Genomic DNA, 24,280 nt, shown 5'->3' on the forward strand with positions numbered 1-24,280 from the left:
AGGAGCTAGGTGGGTGAGGACAATGATTAATGAAGGTTGAGGCCATGAGCTTCCCCCCATGAACCATGGACCTTGCCGTTGGTCGGGAGGCTTGCGTGCCTCAACGATACAGATAGCCGTACCGTAGGTGCAACCACAACGGAGGGGTATCTGTTGAGAGGCCAGACAAACCTGTGGTTCCTGAAGAGGGGCAGCAGCCTTTTCAGTAGTTGCAGGGGCCACAGTCTGGATGATTGACTGATCTGGCCTTGTAACACTAACCAAAACTGCCTTGCTGTGCTGGTACTGTGAACGGCTGAAAGCAAGGGGAAACTACAGCCGTAATTTTTCCCGAGGGCATGCAGCTTTACTGTATGGTTAAATGATGATGACATCCTCTTGGCTAAAATGTTCCGAAGGTAAAATAGTCCCCCATTTGGATCTCCGGGCGGGGTCTACTCAGACGGACGTCATTATCAGGAGAAAGAAAACTGGTGTTCTATGGATTGGAGCGTGGAATGTCAGATCCCTTAATCGGGCAGGTAGGTTAGAAAATTTAAAAAGGGAAATGGATAGGTTAAAGTTAGATATAGTGGGAATTAGTGAAGTTCGGTGGCAGGAGGAACAAGACTTCTGGTCAGGTGAATACAGGGTTATAAGTACAAAATCAAATAGGGGCAATGCAGGAGTAGGTTTAATAATGAATACAAAAATAGGAGTGCGGGTAAGCTACTACAAACAGCATAGTGAATGTATTATAGTGGCCAAGATAGACACGAAGCCCATGCCTACTATAGTAGTCCAAGTTTATATGCCAACTAGCTCTGCAGATGACGAAGAAATTGATGAAATGTATGATGAAATAAAAGAAATTATTCAGGTAGTGAAGGGAGACGAAAATTTAATAGTAATTGGTGACTGGAATTCGAGAGTAGGAAAAGGGAGAGAAGGAGATATAGTAGGTGAATATGAATTGGGGGTAAGAAATGAAAGAGGAAGCCGCCTGGTAGAGTTTTGCACAGAGCCTAACTTAATCATAGCTAACACTTGGTTCTAGAATCATAAAAGAAGGTTGTATACATTGAAGAATCCTGGAGATACTGAAAGGTATCAGATAGATTATATAATGGTAAGACAGAGATTTAGGAACCAGGTTTTAAATTGTAAGACATTTCCAGGGGCAGATGTGGACTCTGACCACAATCTATTGGTTATGAACTGTAGATTAAAACTGAAGAAATTGCAAAAAGGTGTGAATTTAAGGAGATGGGACCTGGATAAACTGACCAAACCAGAGGTTGTACAGAGTTTCAGGGAGAGTATAAGGGAGCAATTGACAGGAATGGGGGAAAGAAATACAGTAGAAGACGAATGGGTAGCTCTGAGGGATGAAGTAGTGAAGGCAGCAGAGGATCAAGTAGGTAAAAAGACGAGGGCTAGTAGAAATCCTTGGGTAACAGAAGAAATATTGAATTTAATAGATGAAAGGAGTAAATATAAAAATCTAGTAAATGAAGCAGGCAAAAGGGAATACAAACATCTCAAAAATGAGATCGACAGGAAGTGCAAAATGGCTAAGCAGGAATGGCTAGAGGACAAATGTAAGGATGTAGAGGCTTATCTTACTAGGGGTAAGATAGATACTGCCTACAGGAAAATTAAAGAGACCTTTGGAGAAAAGAGAGCCACTTGTATGAATATCAAGAGCTCAGATGGAAACCCAGTTCTAAGCAAAGAAGGGAAAGCAGAAAGATGGAAGGAGTACACAGAGGGCCTATACAAGGGCGATGTACTTGAGGACAATATTATGGAAATGGAAGAGGATGTATATGAAGATGAAATGGGAGATACGGTACTGCGTGAAGAGTTTGACAGAGCACTGAAAGACCTGAGTCAAAACAAGGCCCCGGGAGTAGACAAAATTCCATTAGAACTACTGACAGCCTTGGGAGAGCTAGTCCTGACAAAACTCTACCGTCTGGTGAGTAAGATGTATGAGACAGGTGAAATACCCTCAGACTTCAAGAAGAATATAATAATTCCAATCCCAAAGAAAGCAGGTGTTGACAGATGTGAAAATTACCGAACTATCAGTTTAATAAGTCACAGCTGCAAAATATTAACGCGAATTATTTACAGATGAATGGAAAAATTGGTAGAAGCCGACCTCGGGGAACATCAGTTTGGATTCCGTAGAGATGTTGGAACACGTGAAGCAATACTGACCCTACGACTTATCTTAGAAGCTAGATTAAGGAAAGGCAAACCTACGTTTCTAGCATTTGTAGACTTAGAGAAAGCTTTTGACAATGTTGACTGCAATACTCTCTTTCAAATTCTAAAGGTGGCAGGGGTAAAATACAGGGAGCGAAAGGCTATTTACAATTTGTACAGAAACCAGATGGCAGTTATAAGAGTCGAGGGGCACAAAAAGGAAGCCGTGCTTGGGAAGGGAGTGAGACAGGGTTGTAGCCCATCCCCAATGTTATTCAATCTGTATATTGAGCAAGCAGTAAAGGACACAATAGAAAAATTTGGAGTAGGTATTAAAATCCAGGGAGAAGAAATAAAAACTTTGAGGTTTGCCGATGACATTGTAATTCTGTCAGAGACAGCAAAGGACTTGGAAGAGCAGTTGAACGGAATGGATAGTATCTTGAAAGGAGGGTATAAGATGAACATCAACAAAAGCAAAACAAGGATAATGGAATGTAGTTGAATTATGTCGGGTGATGCTGAGGGAATTAGATTAGGAAATGAGACACTTAAAGTAGTAAAGGAGTTTTGCTATTTGGGAGCAAAATAACTGATGATGGTAGAAGTAGAGAGGATATAAAATGTAGACTGGCAATGGCAAGGAAAGCATTTCTGAAGAAGAGAAATTTGTTAACATTGAGTATAGATTTAAGTGTCAGGAAGTCGTTTCTGAAAGTATTTGTATGGAGTGTAGCCATGTATGGAAGTGCAGCATGGACAATAAATAGTTTAGACAAGAAGAGAATAGAAGCTTTCAAAATGTGGTGCTACAGAAGAATGCTGAAGATTAGATGGGTAGATCACATAACTAATGAGGAAGTATTGGATAGGATTGGGGAGAAGAGAAGTTTGTGGCACAACTTGACCAGAAGAAGGGATCGGTTGGTAGGACATGTTCTGAGGCATCAAGGGATCACCAATTTAGTATTGGAGGGCAGCGTGGAGGGTAAAAATCGTAGGGGGACACCAAGAGATGAATACACTAAGCAGATTAAGAGGGATGTAGGTTGCAGTAGGTACTGGGAGATGAAAGAGCTTGCACAGGATAGAGTAGCATGGAGAGCCGCATCTAACCAGTTTCAGGACTGAAGACCACAACAACAACAATGAGGCCATGAGGGTCATGGGAACGTAGGCTATTTTGCCGGGCCCCATTCCAGAAATCTAGCAGGATCTCCAGTCTCTCCTCCGATCCTTAGGCCCATCACAGAACCTCTCCCCAGAATCCATCTCCCTCCTCACTCCTACCAATCCCTGCACTCCTACCTTCTACGTGCTTCCTGAAGTCCATAAACCCAACCACCGACAATGCACCATTGTGGCCAGTTATTGTGCCCTCACAGAGAGAATCTCTGCTCTCGTATACCAACACTTTCAGCCTATTACCCATAACCTACCTTCCTATATAAAACATAACAACCATTTCCTCCACTGATTCTCCACAGTTGCTGTCCATTTACCACAAGGTGCACCCTACTTGTCACTGCTGATACCACCTCCATTTACACTAACATCCCTAATGCCCATGGCCTACTGTTGTTGAACACTTCCTTTCCCAATGCTTGACAGATTCCAAACAAACAACCAGTTATATCCTCACCCACAATTGCTTCTCCTTTGAAGGCATTACCTACAAACAAATCCTGGGTATGGCTACGGACACTCTCATGGCACCACCCGAGGCCAACTCATTTGTGGATCGTCTAGAGAAATCCTTCCTAAACACCTGGAATCCTAAACCCCTCACCTGGTTCAGATTCACTGGTGACATCTTTGTGATCTGGATCATGGGTGAGGACACCCTATCCACATTTCTCCAGAACCTTAACAGCTTCTCCTCCATTCACTTCACCTGGTGCTACTCAGCCCAACAAGCACCTTCCTAGATGTTGACCACCACCTCAAAGATGGCTTCATTAGCACCTCTGTCTATATGAAATCTGCTCACCAGCAGCAGTACCTCCATTTCGACAGCTGCCACCCATTCCATACCAGGAAGACCCTTCTATACAGCCTAGCCACCTATGGTCATTGCATTCACAGTCACAAGCAATCCATCTTGAAATATACCAAGCATCTCACTGAGACCTTTACAGACTGTAATTATCATCCCAAACTTGTACAAAAACAAATCTCCCATGCCTTATCTTTCCAGTCACCCATCATCCCCCAAAGTCTCACCGTCTGGTCACAGAGGAGCATTCCCGTTGTAACTCTATACCAACCAGGACTGAAGCATCTGAATTACATTCTCTGCCAGGGTTTTGACTACCTCTCCTTGTGCCCTGAAATGAGAAATCTACTGCCCACTATCCTTGCCACCTCTCCCACAGTGGTATTCCGTCATCCACCGAATCTACACAATATACTCATCCACTGCTATACAACCCCTACTCCCAACCGCTTACCTCGTCGCTCATATCCCTGTAATAGACCTAGATGCAAAACCTTTCCCATACATCCTCCCACCATCACCTACTCCAGTCTGGTCACAAACATCACCTGCCCCATCAAAGTCAGGGCTACCTGTGAAACCAGTCACGTGATCTACAAGCTAAGCTGCAACCACTGTGCTGCATTCTGTATGGGCATGACAACCAGTAAGCTGTCTGACCACATGAATGGCCACTGACAAATTGTGGCCAAGAAACAACTGGACCACCCTATTGCTTAGCACACTGCACAGTATGAAATTCTTCATTTCAATGACTGCTTCATAGCCTGTGCCATATGGATCCTTCCCACCAACACCAGATTCCTGAATTGTGCAAACAGGAACTATCCCTGCAACATAGTCTACATTCCTGTAACCTTCATGGCCTCAACCTTCATTATTCATTGTCCTCACCCACATAGCTCTTTCCCTGTTCACATTACAGCACTACACAGCCCTCTATTCCACCAAAGCACACAGTCTTCTTATATCTCCCCTTTTCCTCTACCCCCTGTGTGCCCCACTCCTCCCCTGCCCCCTGCCTAACCTCCCAACTGCACCTAGCTGCCCTATCTCCTCCCCACATCATCCCTGCACACTCCCCAACAGCACATCACTGTGCCCCACCCCTACCCTCGTATCCCTTGCCCTCCCCACCCCAGCTCCTCCTTATCCCCACCCAGTTGCTTTTCCCAACACGCATTGCTGCTGCTGCTCATTACCTCAGGTGCCAGAGACTGTAGTCGTGTGTGTGTGTGTGTGTGTGTGTGTGTGTGTGTGTGTGTGTGTCATCTATTTTGACAAATGCCTTGTTGGCTGAAAGTTTATTTTGTGACAGTCTTTTTGTTGTGTCTACCTGTGACTCAGCATGACCGCTATATGGTGATTAGCAACTAGCAACTATCCTTTTCAAAATATTGTTTCATTACATCCTGGATTTTCCATCTTTTAATAAATCCTTAAACTCTATGAGCAACCTTTTCTGTTCCTTTAATATCCTGTACCTTCCTATGTAAGGCATTTTTGCAATGGTTTGTGTCTGATCATGGTTGACATTTGATGTGTCCCAATCGTCCTCCTCTAGGATGTCTAGTAATGGTCAGCTTGCAAGCTTTACCTCATTACGTAAATTCATGGGTACTGCGTTTCTGCCAACAGTCTCCTGTATGCATACAATGCTTCTTTTGACAAAACAACATGATGTGTTCAGTACATCATTCTCCTCTTGGGGCTCTATTACACACAGCATATCAACAGGCAGCTCCAGTCCTACATTCACCTGAAGCTACTTTCTGGTGCCTCCTGGAAAAGTACCATGTGAGTCAAGTCTTCATGTTTTTGTTCACAGTTTAACTGGTTCTCTTGTTATGACAGATGAACCTTGTTTCACTACTTCACTAGTGACAGTCTTCCCTACTTGGAATGTTGTCACACTAAGTTCCACTGTATGTCACCAAAGGTCAGTGTTGGTGTGATGTTCTACCAGAAAGTCTAATCCTAGGATCATACAGTAACATTCACTTACATGAGGCACTACTTCTACACACTGCATAAATTAAACTACACCAACCTGAAAGTTTAATATCACTGAATCTAATGATTTAACATCACTGTCTCCCAGACTACACAACCTACAGTGTGGTGGGTTCAACTCCTTTTGGCCTACAAGGTCCACATTTGTCACTGACACAGCACCCCTGTGCCCAAAAGAAAATTTATGTTTTCTGCCTCCCGCAATGCCCACTATACCACATTCTGCCCCTGCATACATATCTGTAGGAACAAAATTTAATGGGAACACTGCTCGGCAGATTTGGGTTCGCTTTTGTATTTAACATCTACCCCTTTCCCCCATCTATATCTAAATCCACATCTACATCTACATCATCTACATCTACATCTACATCAATACTCTACAAACCACCATGAAGTGCATGGCAGAGGGAGCATCCCAGTGTACCAGTCATTAGGGTTTCTTCCTGTTTCATTCACATATGGAGCATGGGAAGAATGATGTTTGAATGCCTATGTGCATACTGTAATTATTCTAATCTTATCCTAACAATCCCTGTGCAAGTGATGTTCCCAGAATCATCATTTAAAGCTGGTTCTTGAAACTTTTTTGGGAGAGTTTATGTCCATATTCAAGAGTCTGCCAGTTCAGTTCCTTCAGTATTTCTGCAAAACTCTCCCATGAATCAAACAAACCTGTGACCATTCATGCTGCCCTTCTTCACATACGAGGGTAATCCCAAACGTAAGGTCTCCTATTTTTTTTATAAGTACATAGACCTGTTTATTTCTACATTGGTTTATATCAGTTTACAGCTTGAACATTTAGCTATTTTTTGACATAATAACCATATCTGTGATGTATTTTTGTAGATTCTGTGGCAGTTTTTGTATGCCATGTCATACCACCTCAATGCTATGCTGCTCAGAAAGTTATGAACCTCTTCTTTCACCTCGTCGTTAGAGCTGAATCGCTTTCCGGCCAAATGTTCTTTTAACCTAGGGAACAGGCGATAGTCACTGAGCTCCAAGTCAGGACTATAGGGTGGGTGGGTGATTATGTTCCACTGAAACTGTTGCAGGAGAGCAACGGTTTGCCGAGTGATCTGTGGGCGAGCGTTGTCATGGAGAATATGTATGCTCTTGCTCAACATTCCTCTTCTCTGGTTCTGAATTGCCCGTTTGAGATTTTTCAGAGTCTCACAGTACCTGTCAGTGTTAATTGTGGTCCCAGTGATTCAGCTCCGACGATGAGGTGAAAGAAGAAGTTCATAACTTTCTGAACAGCATGGTGGTGAGCTGGTATGTCATGGGTATACAAAAACTGTCACAGCGTCTACAAAAATGCATCGACAGAAATGGTGATTATGTCAAAAAATAGCTAAATGTTCAAGCTGTAAACTGATGTAAACGATTGTAGAAATAAACAGGTCTATGTACCTATAAAAACTAGGAGACCTTACTTTTGGGATTACCCTCATATGTTTAATACTGCCTGTTGGTCCTATTTGGTATGCATCCCATACATCTTGAGCAATATTCTAGAACTGGTCACACAAGTGATTTGTAAGCAATCTCTTTTGTACACTTATCATACTTCCCCAGTTTTCTTCCAGTAAACTGAAGTCTACCTCATGCTTTAGCCATGTCTGAGCCTATGTGATCATTCCATTTCATACCCATACAAAGTGTTATACCCAGCTGTTAATGAGTTGGCTGATTCCAAAAGGGACTCATTGATATTATAGTCATAAGATACTAGGTTTTTTCATTTTGTGAAGTGCACAAATTTACATTTTTGAACATTTAAAACAAGTTGCCATTCTATGCAACACTTTGGAATATTATTAAAATGAGACTGTATATTTACACAGCTTCTTTCAGACAGTACTACATAATAGATAACTGCATCATCTACAAAAGTCTGACATTACTATGAATACTATCTTCAAGGTCATTAATATACAACATGAACAGCATGAGTCCAACACACTTCCCTGGGGTATACCTGAAGTTACTACTTCATCTGATGATGACTCTCCATCAGAGATAACATGCTGCATCCCTCCTATCAAAAAGTCCTCAATTCAGTCACAAATGTAATTTGATACCCCATACATTGGCATAAAACATTCCTAGCTTATCACACGTCCCTGATGTCATGTCAGTTTCTTCAAACTTCATAGCCAACCGTACAGCAGCATACAGGTCTTTCAGGGTAGCTGTGTGAACTGTTCTAGGAATTTTGGGTGACAGGCCCCTCAGGAAGGTGTCTAATGTCTTATGTTTGGCTTCTAGGAGTATAATCCTATTTGTGTCATCAATGTCCCCCTCCCAACTCAAACATTTGCACATTAATGTTGCAAATTCTATTTGCAAAATGTGCTGCTGTCTCACTGTCTCTTCATAACACTACTTAATTGTTCACAGAAAACCCTCATGCTATTTTGTTTCTTATATCAATTCAGGAAGTCTTGTTTCAGCTGATCAAATGCCTGTGCATTTCTCAATCCCTCCCCACATCTGGCAAACATGTTCATCTCCCCTAACAGCTGTAATTTTGTTTACTGCAATAAATGGTCTTCTGACCATCTTCCAATGTTTGCTGACCATTTCAGGTCACACAAGAAATACAATATATCCTCAGCTGGCTTGCCAGGAAAGGGAGTGATTAAATTGGGAGTGATTTGCTGGGATGTGATTTGCTAAATGGTGATTGAATCTTCTGACATCAATTGAAGTGACCTGGGGTGATGCGCCAGTAATGTGCACTGTTAGGTTGCAATGGAGGATTGTGGTGAGAGTGAGGCCTTTATTATCTCAGGGAAACAAATATTAAAATATTTTCTTAACATCTGCGCTACAACACTTATAATAGCATTGCAGCATGAGGGGTGCGCCGGTATGTTGATAGACACAATAAAAAACTCACAAACACACACACACACAAATTTCAAGCTTTCACAACCCGAAGTTGCTTCATCAGGAAGGATGGAAGGAGAGGGAAAGACGAAAGGATGTGGGTTTTAAGGGAGAGGGTAAGGAGTCATTCCAATCCCGGGAGCGGAAAGACTTACCTTAGGGGGAAAAAAGGACAGGTATACACTCGCACACACGCACACACACACATATCCATCCGCACATATACAGACACAGGCAGATATGTGGGTTTTATTTCGAGCTCGCGAAATGAGGAGTCGTTGCTATCTCTTTACTGTGTATCATAGCCTTCACTCGCCATAGGTGCTGGGAACGCTCTTCACAATCCGGCACATGCGATTATATGCAATGTCATCAAATTTTTGGCGCAGTAGATAGACGGGGAGCGAAAATCTCATTAAAAAGTGCGCTTTGGAGAGTTGCAGGAACTGCCAGCTATTCCAGTCGCTCAAAAAAAGAGAATATAGTAGATCTATAAGTACTTCCCAAGGCTTCAGTGCAGAGGAAAGTGGCGGAAGAAAGAAAATAATGTTTTTGAATAATATTGCTGAACAGGCGGTCAGGATTGTGACACAATTTTCAAGTGATACATGTGCTTTATTTTACACTGCCGGTATCATAGTAAGCGACAGTGTCCGTTACGCTGCATTTTCACCCCTTTTTGTTTGGTGAAGTTTTCTTCTGGCACCGTGTAGTGTATGTTGTTTATGCAACTACTTCGTTTCCGGTGCTCTAGAGAGATACTAATGTCTTTGTACGCCTAAATTCGTTGAATCATTGGTCGTACTGACAAAAGTTGTCAATACGATCGTTTGCAGACTCGCTAGCTGTGGCTTCGGCGTCGTCCTACTGTTGCAAACGCAGTGCGGTGCTAACAGTCGTCAGCGGGTGAATTGTAAGCGCACGCGCACGCGCGCGACGCGCGATGCGACGAAGCGGAGCTGTCGGATGGTCTAATAATTTCTAGCGAAGTGGACGCGGTTGGAGGTTTGTGTTCCAAGTTACGATTTCGGAAGTTTTTGATCACCGTTCTTCAATAACGTGGTGTACATCTGCAACAGTTGCATTATTCTGGACACACTGTTGAAATGTTCATTCATTTCAAAATCACGTGATGTAAGTTAGTTTTCGTACACTAAATTAATAAATTAAGTTTTTATTTTTGTTTATGGTGTTGTCTACTGAATATTGATCACATTTAGAGAATGTCATGTTATACTTTTTATTAAAAACGAGTAAATAGACTTAACTGGCAACTACACTACTGTCCATTAAAGTAGCTACACCACGAAGATGACGTGCTACAGACGCGAAATTTAACCGACAGGAAGATGATGCTGTGATATGCAAATGATTAGCTTTTCAGAGCATTCGCACAAGGTTGGCGCCGGTGGCGACACCTAGAAGGTGCTGACATGAGGAAAGTTTCCAACCGATTTCTCATACACAAACAGCAGTTGACCGGCGTTGCCTGGTGAAACGTTGTTGCGATGTCTCGTGTAAGGAGGAGAAATGCGTACCATCACATTTCCGACTTTGATAAAGGTCGGATTGTAGCCTATCGCGATTGCGGTTTATCGTATCATGACATTGTTGCTCGCGTTGGTCGAGATCCAATGACTGTTAGCAGAATGTGGAATCGGAAGGTTCAGGAGGGTAATACGGAACGCCGTGCTGGATCCCAACGGCCTCGTGTCACTAGCAGTCGAGATGACAGGCGTCTTATCCGCATGGCTGTAACGCATCGTGCAGCCACGTCTCGATCCCTGAGTCAACAGATGGGGACGTTTGCAAGACAACAACCATCTGCACGAACAGTTCGACGACGTTTGTAGCAGCATGGACTATCAGCTCAGAGACCATGGCTGCGGTTACCCTTGACGCTGCATCACAGAGAGAAGCACCTGCTATGGTGTACTCAACGACGAACCTGGGTGCACGAATGGCAAAACGTCATTTTTTCGGGTGAATCCAGGTTCTGTTTACAGCATCATGATGGTCGCATCCGTGTTTGGCGACATCGCGGTGAACGCACATTGGAAGCGTGTATTTGTCATCGCCATACTGGCGTAGCACCCGGCGTGATGGTATGGGGTGCCATTGGTTACACGTCTCGGTCACCTCTTGTTTGTAGTGACGACACTTTGAACAGTGGACTTTACATTTCAGATGTGTTACAACCCGTGGCTCTACCCTTCATTCGATCCCTGCGAAACCCTACATTTCAGCAGGATAATGCACCACCGCATGTTGCAGGTCCTGTAAGGGCCTTTCTGGATACAGAAAATGTTCGGCTGCTGCCCTGGCCAGCACATTGTCCAGATCTCTCACCAACTGAAAACGTCTGGCCAATGGTGGCCGAGCAACTGGCTCGTCACAATACGCCAGTCACTACTCTTAATGAACTGTGGTATCGTGTTGAAGCTGCACGGGCAGCTGTGCCTGTACACGCCATCCAAGCTCTGTTTGACTCAATGCCCACGCGTATCAAGGCCATTATTATGGCCAGAGGTAGTTGTTCTGGGTACTGATTTCTCAGGATCTATGCACCCAAATTGCGTGAAAATGTAATCACATGTCAGTTCTAGTATGATATATTTGTCCAATGAATACCCGTTTATCATCTGCATTTCTTCTCGGTGTTTAAATTTTAATGGCCAGTAGCGTTTATAAAAATTTCACTGTTTTACATGTTTGTGCCACTGTTAGTAATTTGTTCTGTTCCGACATATCAATCAATGTAAGCCTGTTATTATTGCTGTATCCGGCGAGAAAAAACGTTCTGATCATTGTTGTAACTCCGGCAGTACTAATTCATTGTTGTTGCTGTTGAAGTGTAAGGTTTATTTCGTGTGAGATGAGACAGATGAGGGATTGAAAACGATGTCTCCTGTTCCGGAGCGTGCTGGTTGGTCTCCAAGTAAACTAAGGCAGTAAAACACCGTGAAGAATGTTGTACGTATGCAGAAATAGCAAAGAGGTTGGATAGAGGCGCCACAGAGTCGGACGTGAGCAAAATTTGCAATCGGTATAAAGAAACTAAGTCAATCAAAACTACTCCAAGAACCGGCAGAAAACCAAGACTGTCGTAGAATCTTCTGCCTTTCTCTGCAAGATCGTCGGCGTTCTGCAAAACACATAAATGGCATCTTGAAGACTTCAGGGGTTGAAGTTTCTGATCGGATCGTCAGACAGCAACTTTGCGCATATGATTTGCAAGCGAGGACTCCAAGTTAGAAGCCTCATGTGAACAAACTGCAGAGGCAGAAACGTTTGCAATGGGCATTAGCTCACGGGGAATGGACGCAAGGAGACTCGGCTAGAGTCATTTGGAGTGACGAAACTAAGATCAGCATCTTTGGAAGTGGTGGATTTGGCTCTGAGCACTATGGGACTTAACTTCTAAGGTCATCAGTCCCCTAGAACTTAGAACTACTTAAACCGACATCACACACATCCATGCCCGAGGCAGGATTCGAACCTGCGACCATAGAGGTCGCGCGGTTCCAGACTGTAGCGCCTAGAACCGCTCGGCCACCCAGGCCGGCGGTGGATTTAAGTTCGTTCGTCGTCGACTAGGTGAAGACTGATTACCCTACTGCACCACTGCCACTACGAAGCATCCCATCAGTGTCATGGCGTGGCGCTGCATGGCAAGTCATGGCATTGGATATCTGGTAGTGTTACAGAGTTTCTATAATACTCCTTGTTGAAACTGCTGCCCTCTATCCGCGGTTTGTTTGAAGGTAACAACAATCAGTGCATCTTTAAGCAAGACAGTGCACCATGTCATATCGCGAAAATCAATAAGAAATAGTTCGATGACCTCAAATTAGCGTGCTGCTTCTCCCTGACAATAATCCCGACCTCAACCCAACTGAGAACTTGTGGTCAAGGCTTAAATTCATGATTTCACGACCGAATTCCAAGAACAAGATGGAGATCCTGGAGGCCATCGTCAGTTCGTGGTTCAGATTGATCAAACCAGAAGATATTCGACATCTCGTGGACTCGATGTCGCACAGAGTAGAGGCAGTGATTAAATCAAAAGAATATCCCACAAAATACTAAGAAATATTGCAGTAACTTTTGCGCCAAGTAATTCGCAACTTTCTGAAATTGTTGGGTTGTGAGTATTTTGTTTCATTTTTGAAGTATTTAATTAAATTTCTGTATTTCAACTTTAATTTGTAAATAGAGAACATTAAGGCATGTTTTCTGAAAATTGGTAGTGAATTATATTGTATATTTCAACTAAAATAAACTCCTGAATCCAATATTCAATGAATCTCTACAAAGTGTCTAGAATTAATGGCACTACTGTATATCTACACCCTGCGGACCGCTGCGAAGTACATGCAGAGGATATATCCCATTATACCAGTTATCAGGAGTTTTTTCCGTTCCGCTTGAAAATTTTTTGCAGGGCAGGTTTTTCTGCGTGCTCCAAATATCATGCAACCATACACAGGACGATCAACGAAGGTACTAAATTCATATGAAAATACACTCCTGGAAATTGAAATAAGAACACCATGAATTCATTGTCCCAGGAAGGGGAAACTTTATTGACACATTCCTGGGGTCAGATACATCACATGATCACACTGACAGAACCACAGGCACATAGACACAGGCAACAGAGCATGCACAATGTCGGCACTAGTACAGTGTATATCCACCTTTCGCAGCAATGCAGGCTGCTATTCTCCCATGGAGACGATCGTAGAGATGCTGGATGTAGTCCTGTGGAACGGCTTGCCATGCCATTTCCACCTGGCGCCTCAGTTGGACCAGCGTTCGTGCTGGACGTGCAGACCGCGTGAGACGACGCTTCATCCAGTCCCAAACATGCTCAATGGGGGACAGATCCGGAGATCTTGCTGGCCAGTGTAGTTGACTTACACCTTCTAGAGCACGTTGGGTGGCACGGGATACATGCGGACGTGCATTGTCCTGTTGGAACAGCAAGTTCCCTTGCCGGTCTAGGAATGGTAGAACGATGGGTTCGATGACGGTTTGGATGTACCGTGCACTATTCAGTGTCCCCTTGACGATCACCAGTGGTGTACGGCCAGTGTAGGAGATCGCTCCCCACACCATGATGCCGGGTGTTGGCCCTGTGTGCCTCGGTCGTATGCAGTCCTGATTGTGGCTCTCACCTGCACGGCGCCAAACACGCATACGACCATCATTGGCACCAAGGCAGAAGCGACTCTCATCGCTGAAGACGACACGTCTCCATTCGTCCCTCCATTCACGCCTGTCGCGACACCACTGGAGGCGGGCTGCACGATGTTGGGGCGTGAGCGGAAGACGGCCTAACGGTGTGCGGGACCGTAGCCCAGCTTCATGGAGACGGTTGCGAATGGTCCTCGCCGATACCCCAGGAGCAGCAGTGTCCCTAATTTGCTGGGAAGTGGCGGTGCGGTCCCCTACGGCACTGCGTAGGATCCTACGGTCTTGGCGTGCTTCCGTGCGTCGCTGCGGTCCGGTCCCAGGTCGACGGGCACGTGCACCTTCCGCCGACCACTGGCGACAACATCGATGTGCTGTGGAGACCTCACGCCCCACGTGTTGAGCAATTCGGCGGTACGTCCACCCGGCCTCCCGCATGCCCACTATACGCCCTTGCTCAAAGTCCGTCAACTGCACATACGGTTCACGTCCACGCTGTCGCGGCATGCTACCAGTGTTAAAGACTGCGATGGAGCTCCGTATGCCACGGCAAACTGGCTGACACTGACGGCGGCGGTGCACAAATGCTGCGCAGCTAGCGCCATTCGACGGCCAACACCGCGGTTCCTGGTGTGTCCGCTGTGCCGTGCGTGTGATCATTGCTTGTACAGCCCTCTCGCAGTGTCCGGAGCAAGTATGGTGGGTCTGACACACCGGTGTCAATGTGTTCTTTTTTCCATTTCCAGGAGTGTATTTTTAATTATTAACTATCATGAGCATGCAGGTAATACACACGTTAAAGTGCACACGTTTGTTTATCTCCACAGTCGAGATATTGGCTTATATGTGTACAGCTGGGTCGTGCGCATCGCGCCCTGTTCTGTCCAGGCGCAACGCAAACCACGCTGTCGTCACACCCGCTGTATAAACATAAACAATTCAAGGCATCGCAACGGAACGAGGTTTTGGCAAAATGGTAGCACGGAAAGAGGTGCGTATTTTGTTGTATGATTAATACTCGAAACTTTATCCGTCGAGGTATGGAGGTAATTTTAGTTTTTGTCGCTGGAAAAATTTATTTTTTTAACAGTTTTTAATATTTCGTCAGAGAAGAGCACTGTGGCATTAGACGCGTTGATATTTACGATATTCCATGTGGGATACTTAGCTTTAATCGAAACCTATGTGTTAAGTCACAAGATGTCATCGCTAAGTAAATACCTATATTAATCATTTAAGTTTGCATCGAGATCTTTCGTTTATTTTCAACTTTTACAATGTTGTACAGCCACAGGTAATGGCTTGTAATGGCTCTAAGCACTATGGGACTTAACATGTGAGGTCACCAGTCCCCTAGACTTAGAACTACTTAAACCTAACCAACCTAAGGACATCACACACAGCCATGCCCGAGGCAGGAGTCGAACCTGCGACCGTAGCAGCAGGGCGGTTCCGGACTGAATCGCCTAGAACCGCTCGGCCACAGTGGCCGGCTAATGGCTTGTCCTTCCAGCAAGACTGCTGAAATGGTCTTATATGGAGACATCTCACACAGTGTCTGAATTTTGTTTTTTGTTGTGACGCTAAGCACAATATGTAATTAGCTGCCAGCACCTTCAGAATTCACACGTCCTGTAGAACAACGCAGTCTAGTATATAAGCATTCGTACTGGTCAATGACCGTAAGTAGTTATGTAGGTCTATAACTAGCTTTTACATGTTCACTTCAACTGTAATGGTACGATGGTAGAGACGACACTAGATTACCAAAATATCGAAGATATTTTTAATTAACCTGCATGTCCAAGACAGGTAGTAATTAAAGCAGTTCCATTTGAAATTAGTGGCTCCTTTGATCGGAATGTGTATGGTTGCATGGAATCTGGAGTCAACAGAAAAAAGCTCACGTGCACAAAATACAACGAAAAAAAGTGCTAATAACTGATACAAAAGGATATGCCCTCTGCCAGGCACTTCACAGTGCCTTTCAGGCTATAAATGTACAAGTCCCACCCTTAGATTGTAAGAAAAATATTTTGGAGAGTCTGGGCTGTGTGTCACAGGTAAAACCACTATCACAAAGTAAGCACGTGCCACCCTTAGTCTGCAAGTGAAAATACTTTGGAGGGTTTGAATTATGTATCCTAGGTTAAAACCACTACCACAAAATGAGCAAATTCCACCGCTAGATTGTAAGTTAGTGTTTCAGAGGGTCTGTGTTATTTGTCCTAGGATAAAACCACTACAACGAAGTGCGCACGTTCCACCCTTAGATTGTAAGTCAAAATAATTGGAGGGCCTGGGTAATGTGACCTGCGTGAAAACCTCTATCACAAAATGAGCCAGCTCCATAATTAGATTGTAAGTCAAAAGTATTTTAGATGGTATGGGTTATGTATTCGAGGTTAAAATGATACCAAAAGCGCGAAAATTCCATCCTTTGATTGTGAGTTAATATTTTTGCAGGCTCTGTGTTAAGTTTTCTTGGGGATCACTTGTCCATACATTAAAATCACTGCATGTCTCTTAAAACATACGATCAGTGTGAACTCGTTGCCAAATAGATAAATATGGCCAAATGTCCTTACTCAGACGCGCCACTGAAATATCCTAACTTAGATGCTTGCACAAGAAGGAGTAGCATGGAAAGCTGCATAAAACCAGTCTTCAGACTGAAGACCACAACAATAACAACAACAACACCTTTACTCTAAAAAAAAGTGTGTACATGTAAATAAATACACTAGTCGTAAATGCAAATAACTGAAAGCCGTCATCCTACTGACTTCTGCTCCAGTGAACTGGAGTGCAATATCCATCATGCCTGTTCTGATTTAAGGCCAACAGCAAATCATTCGCTAACCAATGAGAGAAGTCAATGAAAACAAGTCAAGAAGGCGGAGCACTACGAGGTAGGCTGAAACAACCGATTTTCGGTTATATATATATTTTTTTAACTTCACTTTAGCCTGACTGTCAAAACCGCTCAAAACAACCGGTTTTTGAAATAACCGACTTCTGGTTTTCCTTGTTATCTGTAATAAACGCAGAAAAGGATATACAGATTGAAAAATTTTGACTTCTCAGTTTCAAGATACACAGAATCAGAATATTAAATTAAATAGACAAATAAAAGAAAACTCAGTCCGTCCATCATTCGCTAGTTTTCTCAAAACTGACAAGTGGTTGAATAGTACAAAAAATCAACAGTATTCTCCTACTGATTCAAATTTTTTTAAAACTCTGATCAGACATCACGTTGTTATCGAGATTATTGCACTATTTTAGTGTTACGAATAGTTGGTAGTATTGGGTCGAAACTGAGGTTGAAGAACTCTATTTTTTGTGTTCATTTGTGTCTTTTACAAGGGTTACAAGCAGATGAAGGTATATTACGTAGACACGAGCAACAGATCAACTACTTTCTATTTTTACGATAAACTATGAATGAATTGTTAAGTTTTCTCCTCATGTGGTGTCGTAAGTTTGTTGTGTGTTAAAGCAAATTGAACATTGTGCTTCACTGATAGCACACATCGTAAAATATCTCTAGACTACGATTGGTGCCATTCTGAAGTACAGCGGATGTTTACCGAGCGAGGTGGCGCGGTGGTTAGCACACTGGAGTCGCATTTGGGAGGACGACGGTTCAATCCCGCGTCCACCCATCCTGGTTTAGGTTTTCCGTGATTTCCCTAAATCACTCGAGGCAAATGCCGGGATGGTTCCTTTGAAAGGGCACGGCCGACTTCCTTCCCCGTCCTCTAATCCGGTGAGGCCGATGACCTCGCTGTTTGGTCTCTTCCCCCAAACAATCTAATCCAACGGATGTTCGGCGATGACAGTGAAAAACTACCATGTAGACCAGAAGGGGCAAGTCTTGCGCATTGCATGTACATGCATACCATCTAATAGGCCACGGCACACGGTAAGATACATTATTGTCCCAGCAATGCTCTACCAATTCTTTTGCCAAGTGTTTGTTGCTCTTTTCTGTCGGTATTGTTATTAAAATAGCACTGAATGCTTTCCTCATTTCCTATTACCATGCAATATTTCACAACAATGCAAATTTTTTGAATAAAAGTTACTCGTTCTCTAAAAGAAGTTATTTAAAATCCAGTTTTAGCACTGCTGCTGTGGTTAATTGATATTTTGGTTATTTTAATTGGTTATTAGTGAAAAATAAATAAACCTGTTATAACTGAAGCCAAGTCAGTACCGAAAAAAATCGGTTATTTAAAAGTAAAATACCAGTACCAGTTTTAACTGGTCGGTTTTTTGCCATACCTACTTGGAGGTACACCCCAAGCGACTTACACCCACAGACAGACTGGGAAAGACATCCCCAAAGATCTGCTGCTGCGCGTTGTGTCGATGCTGTTGCACAGCTACAGATCTGCCACTGAAAAGTTGCATTACACGAGTGCTGTTTTACAGGTGCTCTGACAGGGCCTACTGTCACACAGCACATCGCCGGCCGTGTGGCTGAGCGGTTCTAGGCGCTTCAGTCCGGAAGCACGCTGCTGCTACGGTCGCAGGTTCGAACCCTGCCTCGGGCATGGATGTGTGTGATGTCCTTAGGTTAGTTAGGTTTAAGTAGTTCTAAGTTCTAGGCGACTGATGACCTCAGAAGTTAAGTCCCATAGTGGTTAGAGCCACTTCTACTTCTACATGGATACTCTGCAAATCATATTTAAGTGGCTGGCAGAGGGTTCATCGAACCACCTTCACAATTCTCCATTATTCCAATCCCATATAGCGCGCGGAAAGAATGAACACCTATATCTTTCACCGTTCGAGCTCCGATTTCCCTTATTTTATCACGGTGATCGTTCCTCCCTATGTAGGTCGGTGTCAACAAAATATTTTCGCATTCGGAGGAGAAAGTTGTGTGGTGTCACAAGGTTTAGGCCTGTCCCACCCCTCATTAAATCGACAAAGACGTATACGAATAATTGTAAGAACAGTTATTATTATCTATGTTCTTTAAGTTTGTTTTTGGGTTTTCAGAAATACTGTGGAAAGAAAGTTTATTTATGTTGCAGATAACGTGGAAGACGTTGCCCAACGACCACCACGAAAGTTTGACGTAGCGGCAAGTGGGCAAGGAATAAAGCGAATGCTGCAAACTACCGCGAGCCATGGAAGAGCCTGGGCCGCGAGGGCGTCGAGCTTCCTAGGTCGTTGTTGGACAACGTCAAAGGAAGAGATATTCTGCTTTCTCTTTGTAAACAGATTGATCGAGTCTTGAAAGGTTCATGTAAAACGTATAGGCGGGTGACACATTAGGTGGACCCGATGCCTGTAATACTTCCACAGTTATTAAAAAGATGTTAAACGGCAAAACCAATAGTTCATCATTTATATAGATAAAAAGTAGTAAAGATACATGAAAGGAAGAGTTGCTGCGTCGGAACGACAAGTGATACATCGCTCAGTAACGAAGAAGGACGTAAACAGCGGGCGTTACGTGGTGAAAACAAATCAACTGATAAAATAGTAAGTCTGTAATTAAGCATAAAGCCACGTAACACTGCAGTTGGTGATTGGAATTTCGTGAGAAGATTCCGTCGCAACGAAAAACGCTTTCTTTTAATGATTTCCAGCCCAAATCCTGTATCATTTCTGTGACACTCTCTCCCATTTGAACACAGCACATGTGGCCAAGGCCGTCTCACTGCAATTCCCCTTAAGAATATGTAAATTCTGATCATGACCGCAAATGGGACTTGGCATGACATTATGAAAGCTGTACGTGAGAGACAGAAGGAATGTTTCAAACGCCAGAAGAAACACTCTGGCAGTTTGAGCCTCGAATCGGGCAATGATGAGGTTACAGTGCTGTGGCAGACAGGCAATGTTGGAAAGACGCCCATTCGGGCACGTCCCGTTCACAGGCTGACCAGTTGGCCAATACCCCCTGCCGAGCTAGTCTCCCCTGACACGTTCGATTTCACCGCAGTCCCCAGGGTCCCAGTGCGTCGGCTCCACTGGCGCACCGCCACCTCCTATAGTCCCGACCTCTACCTGCATCCCCACACTCCGTCCTTTTCCTTTCTGTTTTTGCACGGTGAAAACTGCCACGCGACTGGACATAGGGTCTGCCACGGAGTTGCAGTGTGTCCACTCACAGTCAGATGAATCAGCGAGCCGCTCTGCAGAGGGGGTGTGGGGGGAGGGCGGGGCTTGGCCGACTCGTCGGCCTGTGAATGGCTGGCTTCAGCCGTGCTCACCCGAGGAGGGCGGGCAGGCGCTTGACGGCGAGGGCCCCGCCGGCGCCGCCGCCGCTGCTGAGCCGGAGCCCCACCTCGAGTGGGCCGAAGGCGCCGCAGCAGGCGAGCATGAACCGGCGGCGCGAGGCGGGCCCGCTCAGCAGCAGGTCGTCGTGGTGCAGCAGCTGGGCCTGCTCCGCCGGCAGCGAAGACAGCGCGCGCAGCGCCGTGCGCCACCGCCCCAGCCTGCGAAAAACCAACTCACCTGCACCCGAGGTGCCATTTTCGCATTCCGATATTTCCGACAATCTCCCTATCGGGGCCCACAAGAAAAACGTGACCCGCAACGAACTTGTGACGTCACTAGTCAGTTTGGCCGCCATACTTCTTGAACGCTCGGCTCCATGCAGGGCCCACAGGAAACAATATGTCAGTGAAAAGGTACCCACTGAAGGTCTTAATTCTGTCGTGCGATCCTCGCCAGAGAAGACTGCTGACACTCATTAATTAAAACTTCCGGGCTGAATTGCCATGGTCCATATACGAGGGCTGTCCAGAAAGTAAGTTACGATTGATCGCGAAAAGAAAATCACAGTGAAAATCAGAAATGTTTCATTTGTAACAGTTAGCTACACCTTTCAGCTACTTCTCTACGTAGTCGCCGTTCTGACTCAGACATTCGTCGTAGCGTTGTACCAACTTTCCAATACCCTCATCATAGAAGGCAGCCGCCAGTGCTTTCCGCCAATTCTCTACGCTGGCCTAAAGCTCGTTGTCTGTGCCAAAATGTTGTCTTCATAGTGAGCGGTTCGTTTGAGCAGAGATGAAACCAGTGGGAGACAATTACGGGCTGTATTGTGGGTAACCAAACATTTCCAATTGAAACGATCCAGGAACATCTTCATTGCCCCTGCAGAATGAGGCTGAGAATTGTCTTGAAGAAGAAACCGTACGACAGTTATGTAATGTTGGTTGCATAGCTTCAGGGGAAAATTCTCACCAGGCCCTCGTACTTGGCGGGATACACTATTTTCTATAACATCTTTACGCGCTCACTAAGAGCTCAGGAATGAAAAGAGCGACATAATTCCACCTAGAGTCATACTAGAGATACTGCCCAACACATCTTTGCAAAGCTTTATCGGATTTTCATAGTCGTTTCCATTTCGCGACTGATCGTAAGTAACTTACTTTCTGGACAGGCCTCGTATAAAACTGTTTCTCCTTCCTGACGTTTCGTTGCCTACTGCGGGCAGCATCTTCTGAGGTGAGTCGGCGACTGGCTGCTAGGCGCTGGAGGTCCCGCTTATATAGAGCGCTTAGATGGCGCCACCACTCATCACGTGCTTTCGACTTTAAAACTCTCTCTGGCTAGTGCCATCTCTCTCGATTATAGGTAATCGATAGTCACTTCGTCGGTACAGAGTCGACCCCCATATCTTGTCTAGTTTTAATCCTTCTTCATTTTTATTAAAACTATTTTCGTGCTTGTAGATCTCTATAGCTTCTCTATACATGCGAGTATAATAATGTGAGGTCCTAGCTATCACGCTTGTCTCACTAAATTTTATTTCGTGATCACCGTCTTTGAAAACGTGTTCCGATACAGCTGATTTGTCAATTTGTCCCAATTTACAGTTCCTTTTGTGTTACGTTAGGCGGGTATTAACACTCCTTTTAGTTGTTCCAATATAAACCATGCCACAGCTACACGGAATTTTATACACACCTGGGATAGCTAAGGGGTGTCGTGCGTCTTTCACCGATCTTAAAGTTTCACTAATTTTCTTGTAGATTGGGACAAATTGACAATCGCCGACTCACCTCAGAAGATGTTGCCCGCAGTAGGCAACGAAACGTCAGGAAGGAGAAGCAGTTTTATATACGGACCACGGCAATTCAGCACGGAAGTTTTAATTAATGAAGACGCCGGCCGTGAAAGCTTACATGTTATGACTGCTGACACTCTTAAGACCTGCAGTGTCACGTGCTGTGAAGTACACGCCAAGGCCTGTCTTTCTCGTGGGCCTCTCTCCGCTGTAATCTGATTTAAAGCTGGCTGGGTTGCTCGAACCACCAACACCAATGGAGGTTTTCTGTTCATGGTGTCCTGCAGCACTCATCAGATTCCTAAATGTCATATTTATACCTGGTTATTCAAGAAGTATGCACTCCGTCTTCAGGCCACAAGTGGCCCATCGGGACCATCCGACCACCGTGTCATCCTCAGCTGAGGATGCGGATAGGAAGGGCATGTGGTCAGCACACCGGTCTCGCGGTCGTTATGATGGTTTTCTCTGACCGGTGCCGCTACTATTCGGTCGAGTAGCTCCTCAATTGGCATCACGAGGCTGAGTGCACCCCGAAAAATGGCAACAGCGCATGGCGGCCAGGATGGTCACCCATCCAAGTGACGGCCACGCCCGACAGCGCTTAACTTCGGTGATCTGACGGGAACCGGTGTACCCACTACGGCAAGGCCGTTGCCACATTCAAGAAGTATGAACAAATTTGAATTGTTTAACACAGACAAACTAAACTGAGATGGCAAATGACGTGGCATAGCAATATGCACATGTACAGATGGCGATATTATCTTGTACACAAGGTACAAAAGGGCAGTGCAACGACGGAGCTGTCATTTGTACCCAGGTGATTCATGTGGAAAGGTTTCCGACGTGATTTTGGCCACATGATTGGAATTAACAGACTTTGAGCGTGGAATGATAGTTGGAGCTAGGCACATGGGACGATTCATTTCGAAAATCGTTAGGGAAATCTATATGCCGAGATCCACAGTGTCAAGAATGTGCCGAGGCATTACCTCTCAACACGGACAACGCAGTGGCTGACGGCCTTCACTTAACGATCGAGAGCAGCAGCGTTTATATAGAACTGTCAGTGCTAACAGACATGCAACACTACGTGAAATAACCGCTGAAATCACTATGGGATGTTCCTCGAACGTATTCGTTAGGAAAGTGCAGCGAAATTTGGCGTTAGTGCACTAGGGCAGCAGACTACTGACGCTAGTGCCTTTGATAGCAGCGTCCCTCTTAGGTTGTGGCCATATTGGTTGGACCCTAGATGACTCGAAAACTGTGGCCTGGTCAGATTAGTCCAGATTTAAGTTGGCAAGTGTTGATTGCAAGGTTCGAGTATAGCGCAGATCACACAAAGCCCTGAACCCAACTTGTCAATAAACCACTGTGCAAGCTGGTGGTGGTTCTATACGGTATGGGCAGTGTTTACAAGCAAAGACTGGGTCCTCTGATCCAAGTGAACTGATCATTGACAGACAATGGTTATGTTCGTTTACTTAGAGACAATTGGCAGCCATTCACAGACTTCATGTTTCCAAATAACGATGTCATGTGACCGGGCCACAATTGTCCGTGATTCGTTTGAACATACAGGACAATTAGAGCGAATAACTTAGGCACCCAGATTGCCAAACATTTATGGGGCGTAATCGAGAGGTGAGTTCGTACACAAAATCCTGCACTAATGGCAACATTTCGCAATTATGGACGGTTGCATGGCTGAATATTTCTGCAGGGGACTTCCAAGGACGTGTTGTGCGCTGCCACGTCGAGCTGATGCACTACGCCGCACAAAAGGAGGTCCGACACGATATTAGGAGGTATCCTATGACTTTTGTCACTTCAGTGTATGAAAGAAAGAGATTCAGTGCGCATGTCCCTGGACAGAGGAGGATTCAAATTTTTGACACACCTATTTATGGTCTCCACTCATCTCTATTTTT

At 44.7% G+C, this 24,280-nt stretch overlaps 1 pseudogene; it reads right to left on the reverse strand.

The window, feature by feature from the left end:
• Positions 1-22,884: 22,884 nt before the first annotated feature.
• On the reverse strand, positions 22,885-23,002 carry LOC124556423 (annotated as a pseudogene).
• Positions 23,003-24,280: the final 1,278 nt, after the last annotated feature.

Source organism: Schistocerca americana, chromosome 1 (genome assembly GCF_021461395.2).
Source record: "Schistocerca americana isolate TAMUIC-IGC-003095 chromosome 1, iqSchAmer2.1, whole genome shotgun sequence".
NCBI classification, from domain to species: domain Eukaryota; kingdom Metazoa; phylum Arthropoda; class Insecta; order Orthoptera; family Acrididae; genus Schistocerca; species Schistocerca americana.